Source organism: Metopolophium dirhodum, chromosome 1 (assembly GCF_019925205.1).
Source record: "Metopolophium dirhodum isolate CAU chromosome 1, ASM1992520v1, whole genome shotgun sequence".
Classification (NCBI taxonomy): domain Eukaryota; kingdom Metazoa; phylum Arthropoda; class Insecta; order Hemiptera; family Aphididae; genus Metopolophium; species Metopolophium dirhodum.
In genome coordinates this window covers 79209099-79231197 of record NC_083560.1, presented here as the reverse complement: position 1 = coordinate 79231197, position 22099 = coordinate 79209099, and the positions used below count along the sequence as shown (strand labels likewise).

Here is a 22099-nt window from a genome sequence, read left to right as displayed (position 1 = left end):
TAAAAACAAAATTACAAAAAAAAAATCATTGATATTTTCAGAATATTATGATTTTATAAATAACTTACTGGAAAATAAAATCCAATTTCATTATTCGATTCTGATAAAACTAAATTGCTGAATAGCCGAATATTAAATTATAATTTATTACTTAATTTTACAGCACATTTTATGGTACTTAATTCGTATAGAGCAAATCCAAATATAGCCAATAGAACTACAGTGGATTCCGCCTAATGTGGGCACCGGTTAATATATGGGCATCCGCTTAATATGGACAAAATGGTATGGTCCCAATTCAAATGTATACCAACAAGGTTAAAAAAAAATCGTATAACATGGGCACTTAGTTCAGTTTATGTGGGCAATTTTTATTTTATCATAGCGTTAGAGTATACACATAATATTATGTATTTAAAACGACTAATTTAATCGGGTTTCGTCGTATCTATGAGATTGTGTTTATCGAAAGTAATAAAAAGCATTACATATTTAAACCTCAATGGGATTTTGTTGACTAAATGTATGTGTGTAAGTATTAGAGCTCTGTATGGTCCGTTATATTATAGACCTGACCGGGCTGATAATTTTTAACAGAGACCAGGACTGGACCGGATCGATAAAATAAAAATTAAGCCAGACCAGACCGGACTGATATATTTTAACAAAGACCAGGACCAGACCAGACTAGACTGATACATTTTAACAAAGACTATGACCGGACCGGACCGGACCAGGTCAATAAAATAAAAATGAAGCCAGACCGAACAATTATTTTATTATGATAATGATTTTTATTTTTCAATGTACCTAATATAAAATATTATACTATTAATTCGACGTTCAAAATGCAGATCACTATAGACCGGACAATAGAGACCTAATATAAATTTGAAGGTGGAATGGACTGGACCATTTTTTTTAGAACCGAACCATGTTTTTTTTAGACGAAGAGACCGAACCGGACCGAACCACATTAAATTACAATACACAAAGACCGAAAAAGACCAGTCTAGATCAGACCGTGCAGAGCTCTAGACTAAGTGTTATCAGAAGCGATAAAGATAAAGCGATATACAGCATACCTAATCGCGTTTCAGTTTTAAAATTTTTTTCAATTGTATGATTCACGTATAAAAAAAAACTTTTTTGATATAATTTACTAATTTTGTTTTAAGGCAAACAGCGCTGGTCCCAACGTGCCCACATTAAGCGGAATCCACTGTATAGGTAAAACATTGTCATGGACAAGCGTGGTACAATAACGATTCTGTAGGGTTTGATTTTTTTTTTTTTTTGAGGGAGGATAACATCACATTATTTTCTTTTTGATATTTTATGATAAGTACTTGTGGTATCGAAATATATTCAAATGTTTCAAAATCAATACCATATAATATATATTATATGGCATATATAACCCACGTGGCCACATAAGCCAATAATTTTGAAAATTAATTTAATTAATTTTGAAAAGTATTGTAAAAATATATGTACATACAAACATTACTAATTTTAGAGCATCTATCAGAGCAAAATTTAATTTTTAATACACTTACCAGCAGAGACGTACTTAGGGGGCAGGGGGGGAGCTTGGGTCCCAGATGGTAGATTTTTAGGGGCGGTAAATTTTAGAATGACTCATTCTTTATCATTGATATATGAAGTAGCTGTTAAAGTAGTTAGACTGATATGACACTTTTATATAACCTCTGGAAGTAGGGATGGTAATATTAGTTCGAACAATTTAACTGGCCCTTCACATTAAGGGAAGGTCAGAATAGCGGTCCGTTCCAATATAATTTGCTCCTGTTAACAGAAATCTCTTTTACAAAGTGAAAAATATTGCATGGAGGTTGGTTTTAAGTTCCTATAGTTTAAAAATTCAACGTCTAACGTTCTTATTATTTATGACGATAAATCACTATCTTAAATAGTTTGGTAAATGCTTTCTTTATAATATAAAGTTTATATACGTTAAGGTTAAACAATAATAATTTACTTATCTTCGTTTTTTGTTTATTTAGTTGTATTCTTTTACTATTACAAACGTGGATAATCTTAATTCGGTTAATCCATATTTAAATTACAAAACTAAAAAGCAAATACTATGAATCCATTTCAAAGTATTTTAATGAATTAAATCTGATCCAAAAGATTTTCTTAATGTAATTATGTAAATAGTTCTTATATTAATATGATTCGTTTATGCCAATTTTGATAATTTACTTTTATCTTTTGAAAATGCCAGATATTTAGATGTAATCGTATTAACTGAAACTGGGCATGAGACGAACAACTACTGTAACTGTGATATAAATGGTTTTCAATTATATCACTCGAAAGTTAAGAGAAACCAAAATGATGGCATTATTATATTTATTAAAGAAAATAGCTTAGGATTAATGTTAGACTGTAATTTGATATGGAACATCCATTTACAAAATATCAATACATGTACCAACGAACTATTATATATAAGTTATATTGTTTGAATAAAGCCCTCTCCTCAGGCACTATGAAAATTGTTTATTTGTCACTTTATCAATCTATCTTACAATATGGAATAACTATATGGGTTGGTGCCTTTGAAAAAACGCTAAAACCGCTAATATTATTACAGAATAGAGTTGTTCGTATCTCTCTTATATTTTTTTTGCATTGAATACTAAAATGAAATCCAATACTGAAACATTTTTCTCACATTTTTACAATATTTTAAATGTATATACTTAACGTATTTCATACCAAGAATAAACAATTTTTGGAGAAAATGAGAATTCCTTCTCGTAGTGTCCTCATGGTAATGCTAAATGGTTCTCAAAAATATTATAAAAAAATTATTAATTAGATATAAGAAGATCTTGGCATATTTCATTTTTCGGTCCGAGTTTACACGTTAATAATTATTACTTGAAAAAAAATCCAGACCCAGTTTACAATGGAGCTTTTGACCATTTTTTTTCTTCGGGCAGAGCTTACAATCGATTCATAAAAATGTTTCACGTAGGAATTTCTAATGTGAAACTTCTACTCATTGTCTCATTGTACTCCCCTCACTGCCACTTTTAATCATTATTCACATTTACTTATTGTACCATTTTTGTATAGATTGTAAATTTTCACAAATAAACGACATTTAAAAAAAAAAAAAAATGTTTAAAATGTTATATAACCTCTCTAGTACGATCGATTTTAGAATACGGGACTGATCGGTAAACGGTAATTTTGCACGGTCGAATGTTTAAAATACATACCTAACATGACTTTGTACGGTCAGATAAAAATATTCATTTCAGATCACGGACACTTTGTACTATTATATACATAAAGTATATATTGTAAATATGAATTATATATCTAAGTAGTACCTAGGTATGTATAATGTCAATTATTAAAATATATAATTTAAAAAGACAATTAAAAATGTTATAAAATATAGTATATTTTAACAAGTAAAAATAATGAAAGTTTTTTAAATTTACCGGTTAGGCATAACAATCAAACATTACTTGGTGATACAATATATTTATAAATTATAATTATATTAAGTATATTATCAAAAATAAGTAAACTAAAAATGTGAATAATATAAATATGTCAAAAATCTATAAAAATAATAATAACAAAATAAAATAAGTATACAGCACAATATTTTATTATTATCAATTAACTTATATGAAATATTTAAAACCCTGTAGGTACAAAACACATCGAAAACGTGAATATTTATTTTAATAGTTAAATTTACAGTTTATTCTGTGTAGATAAAAAATAGACAAAAATAAGCCTAAATGGGAGTCATGTTACTCTCATAACCCTCCCGTTAGCAAGCCCTTGGTCGGGCAGATACAACATCATGACGATCGCCAACAGTAATACTGCCAAGTTCGATAAGGATGTGAAAACAAATCGGTTATTAGTGCTAGTTGTCAGCACCTTATTCGTCTTTTCCACGCTAAGCAGCACTATCCGTTGACTAACTTCTGGCCATACTGGAGACCTTGCCTGAAACTGTTCTTCCACGATATTCAAATCCGTTTTTCCTGATTATAAGCACACATAATATATTATAATAATAATAATGACAACATTATTTTAAAATAAGATATTTGTTTCACACTCACCAAAACTCTGGTATTTTAACACTTTTTTGAACGAAAAACCATCGCCGCCTTCTGACAGATAATTACTGATAATTATTGTGTAATTGGCGTTTAAATCTAATTTCTCGTACACCGGCACTGCACAATTTCCACACCTAGCGTAAATGGATTGCACTCGATCGCCACTGGGCCGACCAAGATCTATTACCACATTCAATCCTGTCGGATGAATTATAAAATGAGTGTTATAGTGGACAGGTTACTAAGTAATAATTTAAATTTTATTGTAAATAATACCGAATATATTAATTATTCGACAACAACAATTATCACAGTGTATCTATTGACATATTATCATGCATCACGAACAGATCGTATTGTCAGACTGTATGCGTTCTAAAATCGAAGATGAATAAGAATTTTTTTCAGCGATTTTATTTGTTTACCTGAAACTTGAAGAAATTCACCATTGGCAACCGTTTTACTGTACCGTCGAACGGAGTACTCAAAAGCTGACCAAATATCTGAACCCTTAGTCGTAATTTTCCCTACATCATCCTGAAATGGAAGCGACGACAGTAAATCACCGAAAGTGATGTTACCTAAAATACAAATAACGATCATATAAAATATGCTCATTTAAAACTAAATACATTTTAACTTAATTACTTCCATTTTGTTTCTATTTATAGCTTACCTATTTTATTTATATTATTCATGTTTGTTCGTATCCCGCCAGCTTGTAATAATGCTATAGGTGCGTCGGTCCAGTATTTGGTCAAACCATACGTTTTAATATTGTTTCGAATATTCTGTACAAGATCCATTTTTTAAAATTTTTTTACCATTGTTTTCAATTTTTTTTATTATTTTTTATACTCACGTAATCTACAAAAGAGTCCGTTATGAAATTTCCTAGGTTACATTCTCTGAATCTACAATATTCATCGATTCCTTCTAAGAATACGCTTGTTGAACCAATCACTTGTTTAGTCTTGGCCTCAATCACTTTGCTCATGATTTTTACTTCGTTTAATAGTTCTGGATCTATAAAAATACAATATAATAATGAATGCCTTATCGTACTTTTGCACAACCACAAGAAGAATGTTTCAGAAAGTTATGTCTGTCAAGTTGGATACGCATTTTGAGGATTTGAACAATGTGTCTGTGCAACGTCAAGATAACATTGACAAATTTGCTTCCGACATGTATCGAAAATAGAAGCGAATTTGTAGCAAAATACATATCTCAATGTTCATTCTGAGGTTGTCGCAACTCGCAATTGAGTGCCGTTGCCAACTTGATGGACATAGACTCTCACATTTCAACCACTGGTAAAATGTAAAATTCCTAATTGTACAAAAAATGTGCTTGCGTATTAATACATAGATAAATCTTTTATTCTTGACCAAGATTTGCTAACTTATATAACCTTCACAAAATGTTCAAAATGCAATACTTGTAAATATTGAATTTTATTAATATTTTTTTATTGTATTTATATTTTTTCTCCATCAAGTGTTCAACTTTATCCATAAAATACTACTAGCCACTAGACTAAGTTAAGATTAATTTTGAAAAGTTTTGGAACATTTTAGTGCCAATTTGGCTTTCAATACTACAAGCCGTATAAGTCTAAAATATTTAATGACATTTTATAAATTATTATGTAGGTTATACCTTGTCCGACACTGGAATCCAATAAAATTGGGTTTCCATAACTATTGACGACTTCGCCGGCTTCATCGAAATCCAGCCACAATTTACCCAAGTATTTGGTAACGTAATATGCATGGATGACAGGCACCTTCCTTTTGGTGTTTGGTTGTTCCACCAAAAGAGGATATGGACCGAAGGGCTTATCGATGTCCGGTGGATTTCCTTCAAAACAATATAACAGACTTTTATAACAATATCATTTTTATGAACTACATATTATAATAACTTATAGGTACACGTACGCCTGCATGATATCATAAATATTTCACTATACATTATAATTTAATAATATATATAATATTATGACTTATGAGGTGTTATATAATTTCAGTCTGGCTATAATGATGATGGTATCATGCTCACGAGGTAGATACTGTCCGGACTACCAATTAATAGAATTTGTATATTTAATTAATAGCCCTAATATAAAATATTGTACCTATGAACATTTTAGTGTGGGTTTTTAATGTAATTTATGATAAATTGCCGTCCCGTGTACCATAATTTACAAAAATTAAAAAATAGTAAATAAAGTTACTTATTGATAACATTAAAACAAAACAAAAACCACATAAAATAGTATACTTTAACAATATTGACTGCAGAACTCTCTTATAAAGCACATAGACCTAAGGATATATATAAGCAAATTTACTTTAGAGACAAATATAAAAAAAAAAAAGAGAGAAAGGTTTCTAAGGAATAACGATAGCTCCCTAATAACTACAAGTAGAGAGTTAGCTAAGAAATGGGGTGATTACTTTGAAAAGTTGTTGTACTGTGAAGAACCAGTCAAAATCTTTTATTTTGATCCGGGAACCGACCCCAGATGAAATAAAATTATAGTTAAATATAAAAAAAACACTAAATCTCCCAGATAATATGATATTTAATCTGAACTTCTAATGAAAGGAAAAGAAGAATTGGCTGTATTGTTATGAAAGATGATTTGGGAGGTTTGGGAAACGGAAACAAAAATACTAAAAGAATGGAAGACTGTGGTGATTTGAAAAATACATAAAAAAAAAGAAGTAAATAAGTAATTCATGATAACTGTCAATGGATTTGAAAATATAATTATAATTTTCATTAAGACGACCTGTAATTACTTGTGGATTTGAGACATGGTCGTTAAGAAAAAGTTAGAAGAAGGTTAAAGCTGGAGGGTACAAAATAAATATCAGATAGGACAAATTGGAGGCAAGGTTATACGTCAGAATTGTCCTAGTGGTTGATTATTCATAAGAAAAATAAGATTGTATCATGTATCGTACATAATGTTATATTATAACACCACAATAAATATTAGGTATATTCACCTGTGTATAAAAATGTATGTGAATGTCCACCAATCACCAAATCAATGTCCTCAACTTCTCTGGCTATCTGCGTATCCATTTCTACACCAGAATGTCCCAGCGCAATGAGAATGTTAACTCCGTCGTTTTTCAGACGTTTCGCCTCTGCCGCAATCGATGGAATTTCCGGCAATATTTTCACGTTGCCCACTCGTGTCATAACCTAAATATATATGAAAACAAAATTTAAGTTTTAATCGAACGTCCTGCTGAGAATTTTCTTGTTTGTTAATGTTTTCTGTTCGATATTTTGGTGTACGTTTGAAGAACGAATTCAAACGTAAAAATATACAAAAATGTATAGCTATGAACATTTTTATTCCTTGGAGACTACGCAAAATTCTTATTCACCCTAATACAAAACAATATGATAGATAAGATATTATTTTTTTCACCGTGTGTAACCAATGTTTAACCACTGAAAAGGATGACAGTGAGAACTGTTTATGTATTGTAATATATAATTAACGTATAACTATATCTTGTACACTTTAATAAAATACATAGAGTAGATAGAAACAAATACTACTGAACAATAATATAAAATATACACAGAGCCCGATTTACAAATTTTAGGGCCAGGGACTTAAATAAAATGAGGCCTCATATAAAGTTTTTAATTATCTTATTCAAAAATGTATATTTTATTTTATTTATGTATAAATTACATGTTACACTACTTAATTACAACGATTTTTTCTAAGGTCTCTCGAAAACGTATCAATGATATCATCAAATTATGATAATTTTATTGTTTTGTTATTTTGTGTTCTACTGTTAATAGAGTCAGATTATAAACCCTATCTTGAGATAAACATGATCAGAATCTAGTTTTTACACATTGTAATGCTGAGAATGATCGTTTGCTGCTATAATTTGTACAAGGCATGGTCAAATAGGTAGATTTGTAACACAGTTTTCAATAACAATAACTAAAATTATTACAAGTTAGGTACCTAGTAGTTACTATTATTTACACTTTACAGGAATAAATACTTAGGTACCTGCAGAGGTACAACATGTTTCACAATTACTATTTAAACTATTTTCTATTGTTTCACTTATTAAGCTAGGTTTCTGATGTCATTAAATTGTTCATTACATAATTGTCAAGAGAACCTTTCAATTTTTTCAATTTCTTTTTTTTGTTTTCTTTAATTTGAAGTTTTTCCTCACCAGTGCACCACCCATATATTTTCTTTTTAATCCAGACATATTTTTTATGTGATAAAAGCGTGAAACAGCACTCACAAAATCACATTCACAGTTACTGCAAAAATATTCTTGTCTATGATGACAACTGACAAGTCGATCATGCCCAATGTAAAATTTAATATGGTAACACATATAGAACGTAATAGAATCATTGAACTATAGTTTAATTTATTTAGTTATATGATATAATATGTTATCAATGTTATCAAATATAGGTAGTTCAATAAATACTAAATTATAGAATATAGGTACAGTAAAACAGCTTATCGATTTGTTTACATTTTTAGCATTTATTGGCTTATTGCAACGGTTTTTACCAAGAAACAGTAGAGGATGACGATGATTGTTGTTGATAATATAATGTGACAATTTTTATCATTCATTTTTTTAAATTTTATGATTTAAAAAAAAAATATTTTATGTTTTTTTTTTATAATTAAACCATTTTTGTATTCAAAAAAATTACAAACTAGCAAAAAATATGAGGGCTGCTCCAAAATTATGGCCGGGTGACTAGTCACCCAGGTACCCCCCTAAATCAGGCACTGAATATACATCATAACGAACAGCGGCGGATTGGCTAAACATTTCGGCCTGGGAAATTACAGTGAGACAGGCCCACCAATATAATATAACAATTAATAATAATTTTCCATAAAAACCTTTTTATTTTTTAGGAATATTGTCTTATTTATAATTTAATAAGATTTTTTAAGATCAACTAGATCCACTTACCTAGGTACCAACACGATGCTAAAATAGAAAAATCAGTGCATTTTTACTGCCTCAAAAAGCAGTAGGTATTCGGAATTTTCACTAAAAAAATGAATTCGTTCACGTTCACATTCAGTGCTTAAAAAAAGAACTTGTTCACGTTCAAATTAATATTTTTCAAATAAACACGTTCACATTCACGTTTTTTGAAAATATTAATGCGTGCAGTCGTAGTTCATTTAATTTATTTTATTTTATTTTTATAATTCGTAATTTATTATATACCTACCATAATAGTACTATCAATCAATGTTTATTAAATAATAAATAAATTTTAACGAGATAAAAATCGTTCAAATTCATTTAATATATAAAACGTCGTTCACGTTCACGTTCTATTTTAAAATAACGAGTGACGTTCACATATCGTTCACTAATTATGCACGTGAACGTGTGAACGAGTGTTCATGAACGACGTTCTTTCCAAACACTGTCAAAAAGTGATGACAGTTATTATACGAGGATTGGTCCACCAGTAACTTTCCCGGTTTCCAGGTGGGCCAATCCGCCGCTGATCACGACTTACACTGGCCTCAAATAGTGTCTCAGACATTGATTACCATTGATATCACAATATATATATTGTATGCACTTTACCACCTGACGAAATTATAATCATACCTAATTACCAAAATCAACCTAGGTACCTAAAATATACCAAAAAGTTTCCAACATAAAAAAATATTAACACCGTAAAAATTATAATAAATATTCAGCCAACCTAATTAAACAAAACCAATACGTACGTATAATAATAACTAAAACAATTACTCACAACCACATAATTAAGACAATAAGTACAGTTAAAAAATAACTATCACTATGTCAAAAATAAAATACAATACGAGCAATAACAAAAATTCAACCAGACCATCTTGGAATGTATGTTAAAATTAATATGTAATTAATATTTCATACTGAAGAAAATTGTTAAGTATTTAAAAAATCCAACGAACTAAAACAACCAATGAATAGGTTAAATGCATTCACATTACCCTTCAATATACCATCAAACAAAAACCATTACTCACATATATCAATAAATAAAAGTTTAAAAATTAACCCGATTCACATAAAAAGATAAATAGATAAATAGATAAATAGATAAATAGATAAATCAATGTACTATAAATAATAGCATAACTAAAAAAACTAAAACATCGAAGTAAAAACAGGCTCAACTAGGGCCGAATATTGATGTATTCATCCAGACAATAATACTGCAGGGAAATGACTAATGAGTCCTTAGCAGCTAATAAAATGAAATAGATTATCCCTAATAAATATCTAATCACTTTCAAAAAACAATAAACATTATAAACATAAAAACGAAAATAATGAACAATAAGTTCCCACAAGTAATTGGAAATATGTATAACACTAAAAAACACTTTGTAGTATCAGCTGTTGAATCAGACACATGACATACCTACTATAAAACACCACACCCAAATACTCAATAGCAACCTCTGCTGTCCTTCAACACAATGAAGAATTATCAAACATATAACACAAAAATACTGGAATATGTCGGTTATTCTTAATAGTTTAGAATTAACTACAGGTGAAATAACCACTATAGACATAAACCAGAGAACAATACAAAAACAGTGAAACAAGATATTTGAAAAAAAAAGGCAATACGGCAGAAAAATAATATAGGTACACCTTTACACTTGCCATAAATTGTGACTCAGACACAAGACACATTCCAATGGGCTAGGCACCATAACTTAGGTATAATATGCACTATATATGTTATCACAACAATTTCTTATTCCCTATAGGTACTTTCATTTTCCCTCCTGTATTCCACTCACATCAAAATCTTACTACTTTCCATATATTCTCCACTCCCCCCTCCTTTCAACCATTTGTTTTATTATTTTATTCTACTACACCATATTGCTCAAAAGTCGAAGCACTATAATTTCTCTCACTCGTATGGTAAAACTCAAGTTAACGCTTGGCACGACCACACTTCTCAGTCCTCGAAGCCAATGCACTTCGTCTATAGCCACATACGTGCTACGAAAAGCGAACTCTAACTTCAACTATCCCAGTGGCTGATGGCACCAATTGTCGGAACCAGGGGTTCTCAATGTTTCTTATTTCCTACCACCACTAAGACACTATTGTGGGCTTTGGCCTGTGTCTGCAATACAGAACCTGCACGTTCATAGATAATAAATAAATGAGTATGATAGGGTTTAAATGTTAAGCTAAAACTAAAGCAATTTTTTTCCTATCCATGACACATATAACATAGGTAGTTTATATAATATTTATATATTTCAAATTAAATAAAGTAATTTATTTGAACCGTTTTGATTGTCGGGCGTGGGATTTGAGTCTAAAGATACAGCCACAGCTGACACAGTTAGTTGCATCAATACATTATTAGGTATTGGGCGTACCTGTAGACAGACGTATAGTCTCACTGTTTGCAGTATTTTAATGACATTTTATAATACGTTTTTAATACACAAGAATAATTGTACGCGTTTTCTTTTACCGGTGACAATATTGACATTAATTTAAATGTATAATCCACATCGTTTTCTAAAGTATTTTAGAATTATTAAATAATACCTATATTTTACAAAAGTTTTACAGTTGTAATTTTATACAACTTTAATAATAATATTATGTAACTACTTATTGAATAGGTACATCGCTTTTACCGGAGCCAAACAACTAAATGGTCATCGGATTTATTTTCCCGTCTACGTTATTATCGTTACTACTAAGTTACTACTTTAAGTTCCATTTTTTAGTTTATTATTGATACAATAGGTACAAAGAAAAATGTATACTTTATAGGTAATTGTAGTGTTGCTAGCCAAAAGTAAAACACGACCGTGTTAGGCTTAGATAAATTGTATCGATACGGATAGTTACGTTGTTTTTTAACGTTATATTTCACAGATTTAATACCTAAGTGTTTTTTGATGGACTCGGAGATATAATAATTGTGTAACATAGGTAATTCTACCGGTTTTAAATATTTTAAAGTAAATTCAGTTATCTATATATTATAACTATTATGTCGAGAAACAAGTGTTTGGCGTTATCAGATGGCATTGGTCGCGTAGCCGGTCGTCACAACGCCGTTGAAAACCCGACAGACGGGTTCGGTGCCGGTCCATCAACCAGTGGCGTCGGCGGCATCGTCAAAATGAGACGCGGTCGCCGATCGTCTCGAGGTCGCCGATCAAGGCGTAGGTCCAGTAGCCGCAGACGAAGGAGACGGTCATCCAGGAGGTCACGGTCGGGGCGGAGGCGAGTGAGTGGTGACGAAGACGAGCAGGACAGTAATTCGGATTATACCGACCAGGAGCAGGACGAATACGACGACAGTGAAGAAACCGGTGACGCGTCGGGCCGTCGGAGAAGGGGGTAGGAGGAGTAGGAGCCGGAAGGGCAGACGGTCGTCGTCACGGAGTAGAAGACGCCGGAGGAGTAGTCGGCGGCGTCGCCGTCCCCTGAGCGTTACGGACGAAGATGATATGAACGTGATCGTACAACGGCAAAATCTCGAGGGTTTGTCGTCCACCCCGTCGAATTCACGGAGACCGCGAGGGGCCGTCGTCGTCGCAGCGGCAGCCGAAGGAAATGAAGGTAGGCGGCGAACGCGTCCATAGGATTGCCAACAGCGTCGTGAACATTGCCATCTATTACCACCGCCGAAGACTTTTGTTTCTCGTCAATCGTCAAAATAGTTATAATAAATAGATTTGTATTAGTCGTTGCGTAGATGGAGGATAATTCTGGCGGAGGAGTAGTGTCCGGCACCAGCGAGCTACTTATTATCGGAAAATCTCGGCGTCATTCGGATACAAAAACACTCGACTCGAGTCCTGCCGCAGTTATTCTATTATAGATATTTTCCAATACAAAGACTATAATAAATAATGATTTTATCAGAATAAAATAATTAAAAGTTTAATTTATTCTTACGTCAAAACGAAAAAAAGTGTACTTTTCTTTTAAGAACATGTATATTGATGCAGGAACGATATATGATGTCGGTGAGTCGGCGCTTTCTATTTCCACCGAACAAATATGACCCAATATTGCACAAAATGCATAACCCAATACCACACCAAAAAATAGTATACGATACTGCATATATGTATTAAAACCAAATATTGAAATATTACATAGAGGTCTGTCAGCCTATATTCTATAATATAAAATATAACTAAGTATATTTTATGATATTTTTGTTATTAAGAGAACGTTATACCCACATGTGTTGTCTCCGTCTTACAAGTGCGTAACACAGCAAATTTTACGCTCAGCAAAACACGTGTAGCTCTGCAGTTAATTTAAAAATTAGAGTGAATTGACCTCTTATAAAATCTAAAGGTAAGATTATTATCTAGGCAACCTCGTTGGTTTTTTAGTATATTTTAATTTTAAAGCGAGTTATGAGTATTTTAAGATGTATAAAAAATTTGGGGGGGGGAGGCCAAATCGTAGCCGGAGGAGAGGATAAAGCCCCCTAGTCCCCATTATTGTGCCATTATTTGTTATGACTTCAAATTATTATTTTAATTATTTAGTTTTTTTTTAAAAATGTTTTAGAGATAACATGAATTTATCATTAAATAATCGTTTAGAAATAAAAGAATTAGTCTAGCTGCATAATTTTATGGTCTGCAAAAATAAATGTTTACAAAAAATACACATCATGGTCGGTATATATAAAATTTTTATAATATATAAATTAAAACTATATAAGAAGTAATACGTGTATGAGTAATGGTAGTGGTATTTTCGTTAAAAACAACCCACAGGATAATATACGCTAGTTTATGAATTTAAGGCAATTAATATTGAGTCTGTATAAATGCAAAACTAATAGATTCAACCCTTCAAAATACCGCCCGCTTCTCCCGTAAAACCTATTAGATAAATTCAAAAAGTCGCGAACTCTACAAAAATACATTTTTATGTTATCCAGTTTTGTGCATTATTATTTATGATAATTTTTTTTGCCATCAAGTTGAAGCTTGTAAAATGCTAAACTCGCACAGTCACACCCAACGTCCAACGAAAAAAAACTAACATAATTTGATAAAACAAAACAAATATTTCTGATATCTGATAAAAAATATTTCATATTAACGATTAACTCTATAATCTGTCACATAATAATTATATTTCATTACACAAGAAGGCAATTTTTATTACTCATTTGCTCACGAACAATGGTTGACTAATTGGTGGTAATAATTAATATTAATTATTTTTTACGCGGTTCTAATATATAGATAATTGATAAATGTCATATACGACAATAAATAAATAGAGATTGCTTATTTTGAAATCACATGCCGTGAATTTTTTTTTAATGCTAAAGTATGACGTATACCCTCCAAAACAGCACTGAGTAATGTGTATGTGTAATACTCACCGCTGTCTCCGGTGTCAAGTATCCGATGATTCCAATTTTGCGACCGTTCACCGTCAGAACTTTTGATTTCATCAAGTTCGGGTTCGTCAACCAATAACGGTTCGTTGGTTAGATCTAGATTACTAGCTACTACTGGAATGGTTATGTTTCGAATGTACATTGCAACGTCTTCGACACCGTCATCGAATTCGTGATTTCCCAAACACTGTAACATATTAATAGCACAAATGTACATTAACAATAATATACTACCTATTATAATTTATACTATTAGGAATTGTAATTAATTAATTTTCACATTGTTTTTACATAGTCTACAAAAATGTTGAGCTATAATGTTAAATTATATTTAATTAGGAACATTCCTAAGTTGCACATTAATAAAAAGTAATGTGTTTTCTCGATAATTTTTTATTAAAAGTCAATACTAGCATATAGTATTATAATATGTCACGAACTGGACTGAGAAGTTCAAGGTTGACTTGCTCGTGACAAACGTTTTTCTTTCTACCTAATTATAAAAAACTTAATTTTAATGACTATTACCTAACCTACTAGGCATACTATACTTTTCATTAAGGGGATTCGATATCGTGATTTCCTGTTTTTGTCTAACACACACGCGACATAGGATTTTAGACTGGTTCTTTTCTAAACATTCCAATTGATCTATTGAAGCGATAAGAACTCTGGATACAGATTTGTATTTGTCGTCAAGTCTAGTTGAAATCGACTTTCCCACATGTTTGATATTATCCCCGAAATTCCTAAAAATGTCATTTTATAAAAGTGTATTTAAAAATTTATTGTCGTATACCTATTTTAATTTTTGGAGAAGTTAAAATCAAAAGATCAAAAATGTGGGAAAGTTAATTTCAAGTAGACCCGACGACAAATACAAATCCGTTTTCAGAATTCTTTTGGTAATCGAGTGGGCCGTGCGTACAGACGCAGGTATCGATGTTTGCAACAGTGGCGGTCAAATTATTTTGTCATGATGTGGAGTATTGGTTAGTTTTTTAACATGAACTATTTGATAATTAAAAATATAATTTAAGGTAATAATAAGTAATAACATAAATATTAAAAAAAAGGTTAAGGGGGGAAGTATATTCCTCTCATTCAGTGTTGTAGAAGATGCTTTTTATAGGTATTCAAATACAGATACCAGGGCTTGCATTTGAAAAAAAAATCTGTTTATTTAATTACGTTACATAATGTTTGTGTTTATCGTTATTTAAAAATTATCGCTTTCCGTTATAATTACGTTTACAAATTTCAATCGTTTTTTGTCAAATATAATATTATAATCATAACGTTATTATAACGTTTGCAAGCCCTAACAGATACATCTACATATACCTATTTTAAAAAGTATATAAGTTATTTGAATATTCAGTAAAAAAAATTGCTTGAGTACAAATATAAATACTTTAAAAGTATTTAAAGATACTTTCAAATACCTACTTTCAATTTTTTTAATAATACATTTTTTTAACTTATAAATCAACAGAACCGATTGTCATGTTTTACTTTAATTTTATAGAGCATGTTACACCGTATCATTTGGCGTAACTTTAAAAATATACCCCCGTTTTTTTGTCGAAGTATTAGAATTTTTGGTTCGGTATAATTTACAATAAAAAAATAAAAACTAATTTTAATAAAATAATATTTAGGCAAACTAAAAGGAATACGTATAAAAATACAGCGATACTTCAAGCAGTTTTTAAAAAGTATTTATATTCCTCATTCCTCTGGTTTTACCACCACTGCGATCGCATATGAATCGCGCGAACTCACCATGACGTCGATGCCGAGTTTCCGGACCATGCGCTCGACGGCCCGCCACTTGAGTAACGTGTAGAACGCTGTCCCCTGGAACGTGTCGCCGGCGTTAAGGAACAGCGTGCCATCCACTGTGCCGTCATCGGCACCACGGCGCTCCCGGTCGACGGCCGCCTTGAGTCGCGCAAAACCACCGTAACACGGCTGGCCGACCTGTCCGACGCATTTTGCACCCGTCTCGTCAATCTGATCAAACCGAGAGTGCATGTCGTTGGTGTGCAACACTAGCAGACGGTAGTGAGTGGCCACCGTGGACTGCAGTAACAGGGACACCACCACTGTCCGGAATACCCTTAGCAACTGCAGGCTAACGGCCATTTCTGTAGCTCAGAACCGTTTCGATATTTATAATATCTATTATTATAAATATATTTTATAATATTATTATAAATATAATATAATATTATATTATACCTACTCTGTCGCGTATCGTTACGACGACCAATATTAATTGTATATTGGACGCGAATTATATTGTCGTGCGGAGTAAAAACGTTGTAATACCGTTCGGGGTGTCGTGCGCGTGTTCGACTGGATGCATCGTACAACACGCGGACGGCTAGACGGCGTCAGGATTTCGGATCGTCCGGATAAGCCCCTTCCTACAGCACACGCTCCTATCAAACACTCTCGTTCTCATGACGCGCGTACACCCCACCCCCCATTCCACAACCATAATTTTATAATGGATGCAGTCCTATAATTTCAAGTTCTACAAACAAAAAATGTTATAGATTCTTTTCTATAATAAAAAAAAAACTTCTTAAACTTTTCAAAATAATGAGTGAAACGAGAAAAAAAAATAGGAAAAAATATGCATAAATGCATTTATGCAACACCCAAAACCCGGATAAATCATTCGGGTGCAAAGCCCCGGATTTATTATTGAATTCAAGTTTAACATATTATCTATTACAGCGCATTCAACGAAAAGGTACCTACATTCAAATCCTAATAATTAAATATCTAAAAAGAATCACTCATAAAATTTGTTCACGTTTTCTTATTAAATGTATTTAGTATACTGCTTGCATTTTGTATTTTACTGTTATAATTATTTATATTCTGTTTTTTCTTAAATGACCGACTTTATTAAATCTGTCCTCTTCATATAATCATATGATTTCAATATTACTGTCGCGTTCTGTGTAAGAGATTATTAATATAATTATAACACTGATGAACATTATTATACCGCATACAAAAATCTCACCAAAGGTATATAATATTACAATGTAGTATAAAATCAAGTGATCGTGAATGTGTTGAAATTTTTTTGGGGAGGGGTATTTATTTAAGGATATTTTTAACCGTTTAATCCTAAAGGTACGGTTTCCCTGCTGCTTCAAACAGTGGAAGAGCACGACCACGTAAGACGCCAAACTATGTCCAGACCAGAAGTGACCCTTCTGAAACTGCAGACAAAACGTACCTTAACTGTTTACTGCACCAATTAAACTAAGGTCTGCTGGTGTCCATAAATTGTATAATTCTATTGTATTTAATTATTATATGATGACCAGTCATGGACACCGGGGGGGGGGGGGGGGGGGCTATAACGGCTGAAGCCCCCCTTATGCATTGGTTACTTTAAATATTTCTTAGATTACCTTGATTTTACATTTTTTTAACGATATTTATTACATATGTTTAGCTTTTATACTAAAATTTTTAATTCAATATTAATAATGTAGTAATATTACACTAATACCTAAGCTTTTAAAAAATATTTGCTCATCCATTTTCATGTGGTTGTGAGTAATATAAACTAATATTGTAGTCTGGGGATTTTTATTCTGATTACCACATACAGTATACCTATTATTATTGTAAAAAATTAAACTTGAGTAAATAAATATTTGGTTTTTTTGTATGATTTTTTAAAAATGTTTAAATGAATAAATTTGGTGGTGTGGGGGCATCGACTCGATGGGTTACTTTTCGTGTAATATTTGGTGGGGGCCACAGGTCCCTCAAACATTTTAACCCTAGTGGCGCCACTGATGTAGTCTTTAATTGGCCTAATCGTAGTGATCGGTTTGAATAAAAAGATCGCAAAGTACAAATCGATAAGCCCAACGAATAAGGCAGTAAACCTAACCTAACTCACTTGTACAGCTTTTTTAAATCTGGCATTTAGCCCCTTCGCCTTTTTAATTTCTTGATCCGCACCTAATTATGATCATCTGGGTTGGTGTTGGTAAATAAATAGGCACTAGTTTGCGTAGGTACATTCAAAATATTTTACCTGTAAACATGGTACTCGTTTGCATTGGTAGATACGCAGGTAGGTACTTCTAAAAATCCGTAAGGCCACTGAAACGAATTTCCACTTGCAAACTGACGATTATAGTTTAAAAAAACACACATAATTGTAAAATCACTAGGTACATTCATCGCTCCGCTAAGAATCTAAAACTCAGTATAAATTATTTACATGCGACGTCGATTTTTATAAGTACCTACATAACATATTTTGTACAAAAACAATAATTATTATATATAATATTCTTAGCTAGTGGCGTACACACGGGGTACGGGGATGAAATGTTCAACAATTTGCGCTCGTAATGCCATATTAAATAAGTACCATGAATTTTACATAAGTTGGTTACAATATCCGTCTTGATTCAATTTGGTTCAATTTGAACTGAATGATTGAATAAATCTTTAGAAATTGGCGCATGGCTGAAATTTTTTTTGTGACTTAAGTTGTTTACCATCTGAAGGAATCTCGGACTTGTTTATATCTATTGCGCATATGACAATGTTTACAAAATTAATAGATTTTAATAATATGCTGCCCGACTCTTATTTTTCTTCGGCTTTATATTGAAGTTTACCACACAATATTTAATTGCCAAAAAATAGCGTCAACATTTTTCAAAATCATTACAATAATCGACTTTACTCACCACATCCAAACATTTACTTTGTCGTAGATACAATATACCTACTACAAACATAAATTAGATCAAAATCAGACTTACTTAAATTCAATATTCAGCAAAAAAAAAACACCACAGATACATTATATAGACAAATGTTGGCAAGAATATTATGTAACAAATCCATGAATTATTTGGAATATTTAAAACGGATTAAATAACAAAAGTCATAACTCATAAGCATAACGAATCAAATAAAATTAACAAAAAAGATAACCATGTTTAATATCACAAGAAAAATGATTAAGACAATCTTATTAAGTATTTGAATATAAATATTATATTAATAAGTAAGTTTGAGTTTGGTTGAATTTGTTGTAGTAATGTGCGATTCTAGGTATGTAAGGAATCGAGTTGCAAAAAAGGTAAATGTAGCTACTTAAATGGGTAACGCCCAAAAACGTAGAATTCAGTTAATGAACTATCATAAACTAGTTTTACTAATTGTATTATGCGAAGGAATATATAAAATAATTAATTGTATTCTAATAGCTTATGACTAATAATCTTAATAACCCATGCGACGGAAACGGTAAAATAGTTAAATGTGTTCTAATGACTAAAGGATTATAACAATTCCATACAAAATATAGATCTTTAGAATTTTGAAAAAACTTAATATTAATAGCATCTATTATAGTAGTATATATTATATATATCCAGATACCCTATCTATGTTATTAGGTTTGATATTTTACGTTACTTTAAATTGCTTGCAAGTTATGAGTAAAATATACGGAAAATATTAAAAGAATAAAAAAATGTTCTCTTAATATATAATATTATGTTTTTAAGTACTAAGTATTAAAAAAAAGTCACAATAATATTATAACAAAATCGTATTAACGTGTAGGTACGTGCAAGCAGGAGTACCGTTCAAAATCTAGGAAATCTGTGTGTTCTTATTGCAATTTATGAACTTAAATTACCTACCTGTTAAAATGATGCCAGCGCACCATTTATTTTCTTTCTCTGATCCACGCGCCATATAGCAACTTATGTTTAGCACCAATCCCGTGTTGTTACTTTTAATTTTAGAATGAATTTACCAATTATCAAATTTTATGTCACTACGATAGCTTATTTACGATATTTAAATTTTTATACTGTTTATGAGGATTTTTAAATTGTAATAAGTAATTTACACGCTCATAACTTACATGCAATTTAAAATATCATAAAATAGCCAACTTAGTTACACAGCTTAGATAATGTTCTTAACTTAAAGTTTGATTATAGGTAAATTCACTCTAATATTAAAGGTATTAACGCAGGGTTGGATCGGCCAAACGTAAATGTTCTATGTCGTTCATGGGAAGTGGCGTACGCTGGATTTTTCAATTGGTCTGGGGGGGGGGGGGGGGGTTATTCGTTTCCGTTACGACATTATAAATTTTATCCAAACCTTTATGGTGATTTTAGCACACCTCCTAACCAATTGTCCCTCTCTCTGACCCATGTGAAACAAAGCAAATTCGCAGTCAGTAGAACCAGTTTTGTGTTTTCGTGTTATTAGAATTAATATTATAGATAGGTAGTGAATTAATATTTGTCACGCCTGCACCGAAAGTTTGGTTTTCGATACGGTTTGAACGTTAGAAGCGTCCTTTTTCCGTCCAGCGGGTGGTAAAGTGGGAATCTCTAATAGTGCCGGGCCGGCCTGTAAAGTGAAAATCCCAAGAAGTGCTGGGCGGTAAAGTGGGTATCCCAAAAAGTGCCAGGTGGTAAAGTGGAAATCCCTAAAATCACATATCACACGCGTATCCCCTGCACAACCAGACACTAAAATCTATACCGCGGTAGTCGGTCCTTACAAAACATAAACTTTTGGTTGTATCTTATAATCATATTATAACCTCCATGCGTGACGCTTAAAATAAATAAAACTAAATCGTTTCTTTCATGAAATATTGTTTTCGTAGAATAGTCTGATTGTTGCATAGATCCCAACATGAATTATTACCTTTGTGGTGGTGGCGTGATCAATGAACGCAGAGGCGTGACAAAAAATAGTATGTGTGACTCATGCGGGAAGGCAATTTCAGCCTTGTGCGAAATGCGGCCCACGCCTGCGGCTAGTGCCGCACACGTCACCCCCGACTGAAATAGCTCACTTCCCGCCCTTGCCCCGCAATATACTATTCCATCATAAAAGTGAGAGTATTACCTATCTGTGTGTTTTCGTCAGGGCCTAAAACCGATTGAAATAATTTCGATTTCGGTTTCAATGTTTCAATACCGGTATTAAAAAAATTCGTTTTCGGTTTCGGTTTTGCGAAAAATGAAATGGCTATCAACATTTTAAACATGATATAAATTTTACTATGAGTATTAATCATGCGTATTAATGGAATTTACGTATTTAAAAACACGTCAATTATAAAAAAAAAATAACGATTTCCAATTTTTCAGATTTTGGTTTTGAATTTAATACCGGTTTCGATTTTAAATTTAATACCGGTATCCAATTTTTTTCGGTTTCGTTTTTGATTACGGTTTTGGTTTCGGTTTTAAAATGGTTTATACCAGTTTCTGAAATCGGTTTTGAAAACGGTTTCAAGCCCTGGTTTACGTTTGTTTACGGTATTTCAATTTGTATGTAAGTTGTAAGAATGTAAAATATTAAAATTGAAAATTGTTAGAATATTACCCATCAGTGTTTTTAGTTTTAGATTCTAAGCGGAACGATGAATGATTGATTTTATA

The 22099-nt window shown here is 31.8% G+C and overlaps 1 pseudogene; it reads right to left on the bottom strand.

Moving 5' to 3' along the window:
- Positions 1-3801: 3801 nt before the first annotated feature.
- On the bottom strand, positions 3802-16763 carry LOC132942098 (protein 5NUC-like; annotated as a pseudogene).
- Between the last annotated feature and the right edge of the window lie 5336 nt (positions 16764-22099).